The 11803-nt window shown below is 40.0% G+C and overlaps 1 pseudogene; it reads left to right on the forward strand.

Moving 5' to 3' along the window:
- The first annotated feature begins 271 nt into the window (after positions 1–271).
- LOC146395210 (U6 spliceosomal RNA) lies at positions 272–370 on the forward strand (annotated as a pseudogene).
- Positions 371–11803: the final 11433 nt, after the last annotated feature.

Raw genomic sequence — 11803 nt, forward strand, 5'->3', positions numbered from 1 at the left:
CAGATTTGTTTCCACTGAACCAGGACAGGAACTCCTAGTGACCTCTTCTTAACTTGGTTAAATCTGCAAAGACTCTATGTCTGCTTAAGGTCACGTTCTGAGGTACCCAGGGTTAGGACTCCAACACATCTCTTTTGGTGGGTGCAGGGTCAGGGGGATGGGGCTGGGGCACAACTTAATCCATATCAACTGTTCACACTTCCCATGGTTTCAGTACATTTTTTCATTGATTTCCAGTTTCCCAGAAGCAAAGACATAAAAGATTATAGAGTTCTTACTTTGGCAGCATTTTACTAACATTCAAACAATACAGAGATTAGCCTGTACCCTGGGCAAGGACACACGAATTCGTGAAGTGTTCTGTATTTTACAATAAATGTTCTGGTTCAAGAAAAAAAAAAAAGACTTTTGGAGTTCCCATTGTGGCTCAGTGTTAACAAACCCAACTAGTATCCATGAGGACTCGGGTTTGATCCCTGGCCTTGCTCAGTGGGTTAAAGGGCATGGTGTTGCTGTGAGCTGTGGTGTAGGTTGCAGATGCATCTCAGTTCCCGTGTTGCTGTAGCTGTGATGTAGGCCAGCAGCTACAGTTTTGACTTGACACCTAGCCTGGGAACTTCTATGTGCTGTGGCTGTGGCCCTAAAAAGACCAAAAAAAAAAAAAAAAAAAAAAAGCAAAAAACAAAAAAAAACCACCTTTAGATGGAGTTCCCATTGTGGCTCAGTGGTTAACAAATCCGACTAGGAACCATGAGGTGGAGGGTTCCATCCCTGGCCTTGCTCAGTGGGTTAAGGATCCTGCGTTGCCATGAGCTGTGGTGTAGGTCACAGACAAGGCTCGGATCTGGCATTGCTGTGGCTCTAGCGTAGGCTGGCAGCTAGGGTCCCATTCGACTCCTAGCCTGGGAACCTCCATATGCTGCAGGAGCGGCCCTAGAAAAGGCAAAAAGACAAAAAAACAAAAACAAAAACAAAAAACAACAACAACAACAAAAAACTTTAGAGATGTAAAGAAACACAAGAGTTTTCTTCTATTCCTTAAAAAATTATTTTAAAATAATACTTCTGGGAGTTCCCTGGTGGCCTAGCAGGTTAAGGATTCAGCATTGTCACGGCTATGGCTCAGGTTGGATCTCTGGTCCAGGAACTTTCACATAGCATGGGTGTGGCCACAAATTTAAAAATTAAAGTACATAAAATAATACTTCCTTTGCAGCAAGCTCTGTCAATGCTGAGAAAACAGTATCTGTATCAGACGTCCCAGGTTTAAGTCTGTTCTAAACCTGGCCTGATTCTAGGAATTTCTGTTGTTGCTATGGGACTTTCTATCAGCCAAGAGAACCAAGAAAAAAAAAGTCACTTCCAGGGACCTAAAAATATGTGGTCTCGGAGTGTCTGCTCTGGCACGACAGGATTAGCGGTGTTTTGGGAGGCTGGGACGCAGTTTTGATCCCTGGCCCTGCAAAGTGGATTAAGGATCTGGTGTTGCCACTGCTGTGGCTTACGTTGCAACTGTGGCTCAGATCTGATCCCTAGCCTGGAAACTCTAAAAAAAAAAAAAAGAAAAAAAAAAAAAACAACAACAGGTGGTCTCTTTGCATCACCCTGGTTTTAGGCCCTCTCTGAACCCAAGGCTGATTCATGGGGAAGGTTCTTGAACCTCAGTCTTTTTTTTTTTTTTTTTTTTTTTTTTAATTTTCTTTGCTTTTTCTTACATGCCACCTGGCTTTCCTACTGGCTTCCATGGGCAGCGTGCCCAGCAGTGCCCCATCTCATGCTCAAGGCCAGTTGACAGAGCTGCTGGCTGAGGAACCTAGGGACTGAGATTAAAACAGCCTTCAACTTCTTCACCCCTGCCTGCCAAATAAGAAAGGCTCTGAGCTGAAGGGTGGCAGGTCCCACCCATCATCCTGGGTGAGTGATGATTCTTGGATGATCTATGTTTTTCTTGGCTGGATGCCAGAGCCAACACATCCAGGCAACATTTGTAGAGAAAAACCCTTATGTTTGCTTACTTTGCTTTCTTGTTATTTCTCATCAAGACTTAAGCAATGCTGGGGCTGAGAACAAGCAGTTTCAGGGAAAAACAGCAACAAAAACTATAACAACCTGGAAAATGAGTTGTCGAGTTCCATTGGCTGGGCTGGCAGTCTCGGAGGCCCTCTGGAGGTGGTGACTTTTTGACTGTCACTCGAATTTCTACTGTGTTGTCCCGCCATCTTTTCCCTTACTTTTCCAAACCTGGGTTATGCAATTAAGGTCCAGAATTGAGGGCTGATAGGAACATGAGACCTGGAATAAGCAGAGATATCAGTGTTGTAGGAAGAGAAACCCAAATTCAGCCAAGTAGATAATTCTTCTGAAGCTAAGAGAGAAAAATGCAAGTGTGGAATATGAATTCTCAGAGATGTTATGACCCACTATGTGTCATATACTGTTCTAGATATGACTTAAGTGAACAAAAATGTAAAACAAAACCATAGTATCTAAACTAATTTCAGAGTTTCTGAATGGTAATGATAGAGTGATCTGGGATATTATTTTAGCCCCATCATGCAAATATCAATAAGCATATTTTGTTTTATTCATGATTAATTAGATAGCAGTATAATTTGAGCTTCTTTTCTAGGACTGGGACAGGAAAAATACAAAATGAGCCTGAAACATCCTATGTTTTCAAAAATTGAGGTGTAGTTGATTTGCAATATTATGTAAGCTCTTAGGTGTACAGCATGGTTATTCACAATTTTTAAAGGTTATACTCCAGGAGTTCCCATTGTGGTGCAGTGGAAACAAATCTGATGTGTAACTATGAGGTTGCAAGTTCGATCCTTGGCCTCGCTCAGTGGGTTAAGACTTCAGTGTTGCTGTGAACTGTGGTGTCGGCTGCAGACTTGGCTCCCATCCTGTGTTGCTGCGGCTGTGGTGTAGGCCAGCAGCTACAGCTCCAATTCAACCCCTAGCCCAGGAACCTCCATATGCCTTGGATACAGCCCTGAAAAAAAGAAGAAAAAAAGCTGTTATATTCCATCTATAGTTATTATAAAATTTTGACTATATTCCCTGTGCTGTACAATATATCTTGGTGGCTTGTTTATTTTTATTTTATACATAGTAGTTTTATCTCTTACTCCCCTACCCCTATCTTGCCCCTTCCCCCTTCCTTCTCCCCCACCTGTAACCACTAATTTGTTCTCTATATCTGTGAGTCTGCTTCTTTTTTTGTTATGTTCACATTTGTTTTATTTATTAGATTCCACATATAAGTGATATCATACAGTATTTATCTTTCTCTCTTTGACATTTTACCTAGCATAATGCCCTCCAAGTCTATCCATATTGTTGCAAATAGCAGAATTTTATTTTTTATGGCTGAGTAGTATTCCATCATATATATATATATATATATATATATATATATATATTCTTTATCCATTCATCTGTTGATGGACACAGGTTGCTTCCATATATTGGCTATTGGAAATAGTGCTGCTAGGAAAAATTTGAGGCATCTTGTGGTGCCAGTAAGTAAGTAAGGCAGGACTTGAAAAGGATGGGGACATGTCCAACCAAAGACACAGGAATCAACTTGACAGAGCTCCTAATGGCCAAAGCTGGAGCAATTGGAGTGATGAAATGAATGACAGTAATGTTGGGTTATAACCTATAGGATAAAGTAAACATCCTTGGACATATACTGATATAAATAAGTAAATTTTAAAAATCAGTAGAAAAAGGGAGAAAAGACAACTCTTCCTTATAGAAGAATTCTAATTAATAAATGCAGAAAGGCAGAGGAAAATTGAAAATCACCTTGAGAAAACCAGTCTATTGAACATCGGATCCACTGATGAATGCTAATGTAGTTGGCAAAAGTTTGAGGAAAAACAGGATGTTTGCAGTCTCAAATATCTCCCTGAAGATATATATTAATTTATAAGAGGAAAATAGTCGTTGTCTTTTTTTTTTTTTTTTTTTTTTTTGTCTTTTCAGGGCTGAACCCACAGCATATGGATGTTCCCGGACTTGGGGTCGAATCAGAGTTGTAGCCACCGGCCTACACCACAACCACAGCAATGAAGGATCTGAGCCGTGTCTGCAACCTACACCACAGCCCACAGCAATGCCAGATCTTTAACCCACTGAGCAAGGCCAGGGATCAAACCCATGTCCTCGTGGTTGCTAGTCAGGTTCATCAACCACTGACTCACGAGGGGAACTCCAAATAGTCATCTTCTGGTGCATAACTCCAGGAGACAGCACCACAACCAAGTGACCAAAGGCAGCATCACTATGAAAAGATAGGCAACTCATTGCTTCCTCTTGGCAGCACTGAGGAGGGCACAGTAATGCCAGGGCTCCTGCAATATGCTTCTCCTGCATCTGATACTGAAAAAAAAACCAAACTGAGGGATTTTCTACTGACTAACCAATTACTAAACAACCAATCAAGACTTTTCAGGAGTTCCCATCGTGGCTCAGTGGTTAACAAATCCGACGAGGAACCATGAGGTTGCGGGTTTGATCCCTGGCCTCGCTCAGTGGGTTAAGGATCTGGCGTTGCTGTGAGCTGTGGTGTAGGCTAGCGGCTATAGCTCTGATTAGACCCTTAGCCTGGGAACTTCCATATGCCACGGGAGCGGCCCTAGAAAAGGCAAAAAGACCAAAAAAAAAAAAAAAAAAAAAGACTTTTCAATAACGTGAGTCACGAGAGACAAAGAAAGACAGGAATGGTCCCAGATTCGAGGAGATTAAGGATATGTCATGTCCAAACGCAGTCATGGGAAAACTGCTGAGGTCCAAATAAGGTCTGCAGATGGGTTAGTGGTACTGTACCCATGACAGTTTCTTAACTTTATATGGTTGTGCTAGATAGTAACATCGGGAGAATCTGGGTAAAGGGTAGGTGATAAAATTCTCCAAGTCTAAAAAAATTTCTCAAGGACAGAATACATTTGAAAGTAGGTGTATTTTATGTTTCATAGAAAAAAGATTTACCTTTCGATTCAGAATGGTCTGGTTATACAAAGCACCTGTTCATCATGGACTTAAGGTCATTTCGAGAGACAAATAAGTATGTCTGGGAAGAAGGAGCCAGAAACCAATGATCAGGGTAGCCAAGATTCTCCTCTTGCTCACTCAGTCTTTCCAGGTCATTTTGGTTTTCCCAGATTTGTACAAATGAATCCCTGGCTCCTAAGTATTACAAATGATTACAAATCTTTGTATGGGGTAATGGCTTCTACGATACTTTGTTCTTAAAAAAAAAAAAAAAAGTAACACAAAGACCACTTGGTGTGAATTTTGTTTACCTGAAATCAGATGTCATGTTGACCCTGTAACTTTTCCTGGCCCCACATGGGTATGGTAAAGTCTTCAGACCGTATCCAGAAAGACCACATCTCTTTTAACACAATGCTTCTTCGGTTACAGGGACCCAATTGATAGGATGCAAAATAAAGAACAAGGGATTTTTCCCTACTACCCAAACAATTAGGACCTTCTGAGAGAGGAAAAAAATCAAATTTCAAGTAAGCAGAAAGTTTCACAGGTTGTTGTGATTATGAAAAGCATAGACATCAACAATTAGCAGAAAATTTGGATGGTGCCCTGTTCTGCATCACTGAAACAACTGAAAATAATGAAACAGTCCCCTTTTCTACCTTTTGTATGATTTCCAAAAGAAGTATTTATTTTTAAGGAAATTGTATTTTTAGCAAGGGTGCTATGTGTTCTTTCTTGGTGTATGAACAGTAAGACTGGTCAAATAGGAAAAAATGGCTCTAGACAGGGCCCCCATGAACAGTTGTGGATGTTGTGCACTGCAAAAAAGCCCAGCTGGAGGGCTAATGTGACTGAAGTCCAGACTTCTCTCTGCTCTTCAAGCTGCATGTCTATAGGGTCATAACCACCCAGAGAAATGGTTGCTTTATTCTAATTACACAAAGTTGCTGAGCAGGTTAGTGTTGGCCCTAACAGTAGCTGTGCTGTAACTGTTACAGAAAATTTAAGTTTGGTGTGGCAAAAGGGATGTTGATGATCTGTGACTGTTGGAAACTCTTTACTATTTTATGGCAAGTATTTTCCCCAAATCCAGTGTTTTTGTTGAAAAAGTAAGGCTCTCTGCTATCCCAGAAACCCAGCATATTCTGCTTTTATCCTTTAGAAATTTCCTACACATACACAGCACACATATACATTTACACGAATGGCAGCTTATTATTATACCTTTAACTTTTTAAAAACTTTAAAATAATATTCTTTGGAGTTCCCGTCGTGGCTCAGTGGTAATGAACATGACTGGGATCCATGAGGACACAGGTTCAATCCCTGGCCTCACTCGGTGGGTTAAAAATCTGGTGTTGCCACAAGCTGTGGTGTAGGTTGAAGATGCAGCTTGGATCCACTGTTGCTGTGGCTGTGGCTGTGGCCAGCAGCTGCAGCTCCAGTTTGACCCCTAGCCTGGGAACTTCCATTTGCTGTGGGTTCAGCCCTGAAAAGCCAAAAAGAAAAAAGAAAAAGAAAAAGAAACAAAAAGTATTCCAATTTCTCTACATCCTCATTAACATTTGTTATTTTCCTGTTTTTTGATAGTAGTCATCCTTATAAGTGTGAGGTTGTATTTAACTGTAGTTTTGGTTTGCATTTCCCTAATGATTAGTGATGTTGAGAATTGTTTCTGTGCTTATTTGCCACTTGCATATCTTCTTTGTTGAAATGTTTTTCCAACACCATCTGTTGAAAAGACTGTCCTTTCCCCATTATATGGTGTTGGCTCCATTGTCAGACATCATTTGACTCTGTATATGAGGTTTATTTCTGAGCTCTCTTTGCTATTCCAGTGGTCTGTATGTCTATCTTTGTGTCAGTACCACACAGGTTGGATTACTGTAGTTTTTTGTTTTGTTTTGTTTTGAATGGCCATACCCATGGGAAGTTTCTGGGCCAGGGATTGAATCTAAGCTTCAACTGTGGCAATGCTGGATCATTTAATCCAGCTGCACTGGCCAGGTATTAAACCTTCACCTCTGCAGCAATCTGAGCCTCTGCAGTCAGGTTCTTAACCCATGGCACCACAGCAGGAACTCCTGGATTACTATAGTTTTTGTAGTAAGTTTGGAAACTCATTGGAAACCAATGAGTCCTCCAACATTGTTTTTGTTTTTTTTCAAGATTGCTTTAGCTATTTGGGGTCTCTTGAGATTCTATATGAATGTAAGGGTGGATTTTTCTATTTCTGCAAAAAAAGTCACTGGGATTTTTTTTTTTTTTTTTAGAGCTGCTCCTGTGGAATATGGAAGTTCCCAGGCTAGGAGTCAAATTAGAGCTGCAGCTGCTGGCCTACGCCACAGCCACAGCAACAGAGGATCCTAGCCACATCTGTGACCTACACCACAGCTCACAGTAACGCTGGATCCTTAACCCACTGAGCAAGGTATCCTATGGATCCTAGTCGAGCTCATTAACCTCTGAGCCGTGAAGGGAACTCCCATGTCATTGGGATTTTGCTAGGGATTGCATTAATGCTATAGATCATGCTGGGGAATATTAACATTTAACAACGTTAAGTCTTCCAATCCATGAACATGAAACATCTTTCCATTTATCTGTGTCTTCTTTATTTTTTTAATAATGATTTTTATTTTTGCCATTATAGCTGGTTTGCAGTGTTCTGGCAATTTCTACTGTACAGCAAGGTGACCCAGTCACACATACATGTATACATTCTTTTTTCTCACATTATCATGATCTGTCATAAGTAACTAGATAGAGTTCACAGTGCCATTATATAACAGGATTTCTGTGTCTTCTTCATTTTACCAATGTTTTATACTTTTCAGTATGTCTAAGTTTTTCACTCCCTTGGTTAAGTTAACCCTTAAGTATTTCATTCTTTTTAATGCTACTGTAAATGGAATTACTCTCTTAATTTCCTTTTCATTTTTTTTTATTTTTTTATTTTTTTGTCTTTTTGCCTTTTCTAGGGCTGCTCCCACGGCATATGGAGGTTCCCAGGCTAGGTGTCTCATCGGAGCTGTAGCCGTCAGCCTAGGCCAGAGCCACAGCAACGGGGGATCCGAGCCGTGTCTGCGACCTAAACCACAGCTCATGGCAACACTGGATCCTTAATCCACTGAGCAAGGCCAGGGATCGAACCCACAACCTCAGGGTTCCTAGTTGGATTCGTAAACCACTGAGCCATGACGGGAACTCCTCTTAATTTCCTTTTCACATTGTTCATTGTTAGGGTATAGAAACACAACTGATATTTGTGTGTTGATTTTGCATCCTCCTCTATCTCTTGCGTTTTGAAATGCACTGCGGGCTTTTCACATAATTAATATTTATTTAAATATTAATAGACACACATCATCATACTCTGGAGAACATTTCATTCTGTGGATATTCTAGATCTGAGACCAAGTTTTCATACCTGAGCTGAGAATATTGTTAACGTAGTACCTACATAATAAACTCTTATATTGCTTCTTGGCCGCAGAAGCCCAAAATATTGTCTGGCCCTTTAAGAAAAAACTTGTCAGTCCCCATTCTCAAACACACTTGGCCAGTCTCTTCTGGAAAGGTCATTTGAATGGCTTCTAATTCAGTGCTTTTATAGACAATTCTCATTTACTGAGTTTCGCCCTCAGGTATAACTATCTGGAGGTATAATCCTAGTAAAGAAATGCTAGATGAAGAAGTACATGAATGTTAGTTTTTGATAATTAACACCAAAGGGCCCTAGAAAGAAACCAGTGCCATTTACCTCTTTCAGCAGTGCCCCTTTCTCTGCATGTTTACTATGTGAATTATCCACTTTAATATTTATTGTCTCATTAGAATTTTCATTTCTTTCATTGTAAGTTAGGTTGAACACCTGTTTGTTTATAAACTATCTGTTCTTGTCTTTTGTTCACTTTTCTCTTGGATGTTGGATTATTGATGTTTACCAGCACTTTTTGTTTTTATTTTTTAACCGCTTTTTTTTTTTTTTTTTTGGCTTTTTGCTATTTCTTGGGCCACTCCGGCGGCATATGGAGGTTCCCAGGCTAGGGGTCTAATCAGAGCCGTAGCCACCGGCCTACGCCAGAGCCACAGCAACGTGGCAGGATCTGAGCCACGTCTGCAACCTACACCACAGCTCACGGCAACGCCAGATCGTTAACCCACTGAGCAAGGGCAGGGACCGAACCTGCAACCTCATGGTTCCTAGTCAGATTCGTTAACCACTGCGCCACGACGGGAACTCCCCGCTTTTTTTTTTTTCAGGGCTGCACCCACGGCATATGAAAGTTCCCAGGCTACGGGTCGAATTGGAGCTGTAGCTGCCAGCCTACACCACAGCTACAGCAATGCCAGATTCTTATCCCTGAGCAAGGCTAGGGATCGAACCCACATCCTCACAGATACTAGTCAGGTCCATTACTGCTGAGCCACAGTGGGAACTCCTTTTAACTGGCTTTTTATTTTAATTTTTTATTATGGTTGATTTACAATGTTCTGTCAATTTCTGCTGTACAGCGAAGTGACTGAGTTATACAATATGTGTATATATATATGTATATATTTATATACATTCTTTCTCATGTTATCTTCTATCATGTTCTGTCATAAGTGATTAGATATAGTTCCCTATGCTATACAGCAGGATCTCATTGCTTATCCATTCTAAATATAATAGTTTGCATCTACTTTCCCCCAAATCCCTGTCCATCCCACTCCCTCCCCCTCCTCCTTGGCAACCACAAGTCTATTATCTAGGTCCGTGAGTTTGTTTCTGTTTTGTAGATAGGTTCATTTGTGCCATATTTTATTTTATTTATTTATTTTTTATTTTTTTGTCTTTTCTAGGGCCGCACCCACAGCATGTGGAGGTTCCCAGGCTAGGGGTCAAATCAGAGCTGTAGCTGCCGGCCTACACCAGAGCCACAGCAACCCGGGATCTGAGCCATGTCTGCAGCTACACCACATCTCATGGCAATGCCGGATCCTCAGCCCACTGAGCAAGGCCAGGGATCAAACCCACAACTTCATGGTTCCTAGTCGGATTTGTTAACCACTGAGCCACGACAGGAACTCCTGTGCCATATTTTATTTTATTTTATTTTGTTTTTTGTCTTTTCTCCTTTTAGGGCCGCACCTGCAGCATATGGAGGTTCCTAGGCTAGGGGTCTAATCGGAGCTATAGCCACTCGCCTACACCACAGCCACAGCAACACCAGATCTGAGCTGCATCTGTGACCTACACCACAGCTCACGGCAATGCCGGATCTTTAACCCACTGAGAGAGGCCAGGAATCAAACCCGCAACTTCATGGTTCCTAGTTGGATTCGTTTCCGCTGCGCCACAGCGGGAACTCCCTGTGCCATATTTTAGATCCTAAGTATAAGTGATATCATATTGTATTTGTCTTTCTCTTTCTGACTTACTTCACTTAGTATGAGAATCTCTAGTTCCATCCATGTTCCTGCAAATGGCATTATTTTGTTCTTTATGGCTGAGTAGTATTCCATTGTGCTTATGTACCATATCTTAATCCGTTCATCTGTCAATGGACATTTAGGTTGTTTCCATGTCTTGGCTATTGCTAATAGTGCTGCAGTGAACATAAGGGGGCATGTATCTTCTGAATGAAAGTTTTGTCCAGATATGTGCCCAGGAGTGGGATCTAGCACTCTTTGTTTTTAAATAACATTTCCTTCAGTATTACAGTAAGTAGGTCTTTGCAGTATGAGTAGCAAATTTTTTTTCTAAGTTTGCCATTTTAAAAAACATTTTAAATAAATATTTTCCCTAAATAAACTCTTTTTCCTTAGAATATTAATCCGCTTTTTAAAAACGTATAGTTGATGTACAGTATTATGTAAATTATAGGTGTACAATATAGTGACTCACAATTTTTAAAGGTTATACTCCATTTATAGTTATTATAAAATATTGGCTATATTCCTCATATCATATAATATATCCTTATGGCTTATTTTATATATAATAGTTTATTCGTCTTAATCCCCTATAAATAAACTTTATAAGCACATAAATGTAACAGTCCTTTCCTTTATGGCTTCTGGGTTTTATGTGTCATGTAGAAAGATCTTACCTATTTGGAGATGATTTTTTAAAAAAATCAACTCGCAAGTTTCTTCTAAAAGAAAAGTACTTACTTTCTTTTAAGAGTTTTTGAAAGTACTTTTATCCATCTGGAATTGACTTTGGTGTAAGGAATATGGTATGGCTCCAGCTGGCACTCAGCTGTCCCAAAGTCATTTATTGAATAATCCATCTTTTTTTCACTGCTTTGAAATGCCATCTTTCCATATGTATTTGGGTCTATTTCTGGACTTTCTTATTTGTCCCATTGATCTGGCTATACATTCACATGTCATTTCCTGGTCATTTAATTAAGTATAGTTTTATATGTCTTTTATTATTTAGAAGGAGTAGCGTTCCCCCATTAGCCTTCTTTTATAGCATTTTCTTGGCTGTTTTTGCATGTTTTACTTTTCATGTGAGCTTTAGAATCAGCTTGTCTAATTAAAAAGCAGATATTTTCATTGGAACTGCCTTAAATTTTTAGATAAACATAAGGAGAAAAAAACATAATATCAGTTCTTTCTCTTCAAAAGTGGAGTGTCTTGCTATTCATTCAAATTGTTTGTTTTTTGTTTTGCTCGAGCTTTAAAGTTTAGGTTCATTTAAATTCATTTCAATGAGTTTATTCCTAGATATTCTGTCTTTTGTGGGTATTGTAAGTGGAATTTTTCTCCCACTGTATTTTCTTCTTCTTCTTCTTCTTTTCTT

The sequence above is a fragment of the Sus scrofa genome, chromosome 17 (genome assembly GCF_054392235.1).
Source record: "Sus scrofa isolate SSC_HxYL_T2T_F1_AM1 chromosome 17, Sscrofa_HxYL_maternal_Yorkshire_Landrace_v2.0, whole genome shotgun sequence".
NCBI lineage: Eukaryota > Metazoa > Chordata > Mammalia > Artiodactyla > Suidae > Sus > Sus scrofa.